The following is a 2314-nucleotide window of genomic DNA, read 5'->3' on the forward strand; positions in this document are numbered from 1 at the left end:
GATAAAATCTTGCACATTTTCCTTGTGCATGTATGGACTCTTTCCATGTACTCTAGTTTCTCTCCAACAGTCCAGTAGCACACCTGTTCAGGTAACACCGCATGTTTTGACAGCAGATAGACACTAGCTTTTGTTGAGGCTCGGATAAGATCTGTTTACTCGTAAAAAATGTAATATAATCATCTCACACATACATGAAGGTAGCATAATTTTTTTTCCACAGAACAATTTTGCATTATTTTTGTCCACTTGGAATAGAATACACATGAGAATCAAAATATTCAACTTCAATGACAAAGTTTAAGTTTTGTTCATCTGAGCTTTGCTTTCTCCTTGAAACCATCTTCCTGTCCAGCAAAAAAAACAAAACTTTAAAGTTTGCTCTTTACTAAGCACACATTTTATTTTCAGCTATAACAAACAGAGATTGTTTATTCCAAACTTTTAAATAATGTATTTATTTTTTCTTAAGTTTATTTCAGGGCTCCTAAACAGTCTTAAAATATTTAAATCTATAGAACTGCATTTGGCATTTTGCAGGTCTGGAGCAGTATGGGGAAAACAAAACCGCATATAGACAAAGAAAAATTCTTTTTATGCTCCTCTCTATTGTTAAAAAATAGCTGAGAATGCTCAAACATTAAACAACTAAAAAAGAAAATAGGTGTTCAGATGAATTTTATTTAAAATATTGACATAGCCTGTTGGTTTGCACCTAGTCAGTCAGTATGTTTTGTGAATAACTGAGTGAGAACTAAAAGCCACGTTTGATCACAAAGCTTCACAGCTGGCATTTCTGTCAATGGAAAGCAGATGAAATAATTTGGTTTTCACAGTAACAAACTTAAAATTCTGTGCAAAAACATAAGAATAAAAATTATCATAAAATGCCCCCAAAATATTGGAAAACTCGATAATTGCGATATGTGAAAACAACTTGGAATTTTGAAATGGAAATTAGTAAGAACCCTTCATTATGTTGCATTTGTGCACTAATTTTAAACATCTAGTTGATTGACTTTGTAAATCTTTCATTAAAACAAGTTCTATTCCTTTTGATTTTAATGATAAAATAAGTCTATAAGTTTAAAGTTTCTGTTTTGAAAATAGGTGCAAAGTAAGAAAACAAAGGCCTGTTAATTCCCATCATTTATTACAGCTCATAATTTTCACTGCAGTTTTACTTGTTGTAGTAAAAGGAGGCTTTAACCAGAATAGAAACAAATTATCAGGGAACAAATCTACCACAGAAACAGGCACTGTTAAGGAGGTCATGCTTTTATCCATCCATCTAGAACATTTTGACGGTGGATTTTGGGGATAGTCTCTGCCAAATTGGTTGATTCTTTTTACCATTATAATAAAACCACGTTAGTTAAAATTTGTCTACAGCTCATATTTACTATTCACTTTAACTGTAGCAGATTTTACACTTGCAATGTGTTGGGATCCGGAGCTGTTCATCCACCAGAGGGCGCTGGAGGCCTTGTTCCATCTGAGGGCGTCTCCTGAACCACGCACCTGAAACCATTCTGCCATCAGGAGCTATATAACTGGAGGAGGCTGCTGACACTTCCCTGCCAGATTGTTAGCTAGTTATGGTACCGGCTCACTCCAGCTCTACTTTTCCTGTTTGCTTCCTGAATTCTGATCCACCTGTGTCTCTGACCTTTTTTCAGCTGATTGACCTGATACGTGCTGAAGATAGATCCAGCCCAGGACCCCTCCAAACCTACAGCTCGGCAGCCTGCTTCTGGCAGAACAGTTCAGACTTACCTGTCCGTCCTCCAACGCCGCCGCAGCCCGCAGCCCGCAGCCCTCCGTGCCTCAAAACAGACTCCGGATTTCCCAGGTTTTTCCCCCAGTCCTTTCTCCTCCCGATCGGAGGTAAGCTCTCAGTCAGCGCCATCTCCAAATTTCATCGACCCCAAACTTACCGTCTGTTTCTTCCCTAGCTGACCTGAGATCCAGTCCCAAGCGCTCCCGGATTGTTTATCTGTTTTTTTTCCCCCTTCCCCTTGGTTGTAATAAATCTCTTTAATCAATCTCGGCTTCTGGTGTTGTTCTGCATGTGGGCTAAGAAGTTAGACCTCAGCATGACAGAACAATCTGGCCAACAACCTAGCCCTGCGGAAACACTCCGGAAAACCTTGGAACAACAGCACACTCTCATTCAGAACCATGACGCCGCGTTGCGAGAGTTAAACAATCGTCAAGCGGAAACAAACCGCCGATTAGAGGAGATTGCAAGTTATTTGCAAGGAACTAGCTCACAGACTTCTGCGGTCGCCCCAGCACCCGCTCCAGTTCCGGA

The 2314-nt window shown here is 39.7% G+C and overlaps 1 long non-coding RNA gene across 2 annotated transcripts; it reads left to right on the forward strand.

Annotated features, from left to right (window-relative positions):
- The first annotated feature begins 1443 nt into the window (after positions 1–1443).
- On the forward strand, positions 1444–2045 carry LOC114143396 (uncharacterized). 2 transcript variants are annotated; one of them, XR_003595239.1, is made up of 3 exons: positions 1444–1601; positions 1680–1887; positions 1956–2045. It is a non-coding gene; the product is annotated as an uncharacterized LOC114143396 (long non-coding RNA). The 2 variants fall into 2 exon arrangements; XR_003595238.1 differs by lacking the exon at positions 1444–1601 and having other exon boundaries at positions 1611–1887.
- The last annotated feature ends 269 nt before the right edge of the window (positions 2046–2314 follow it).

This window comes from Xiphophorus couchianus, chromosome 4 (assembly GCF_001444195.1).
Source record: "Xiphophorus couchianus chromosome 4, X_couchianus-1.0, whole genome shotgun sequence".
Lineage (NCBI taxonomy): Eukaryota > Metazoa > Chordata > Actinopteri > Cyprinodontiformes > Poeciliidae > Xiphophorus > Xiphophorus couchianus.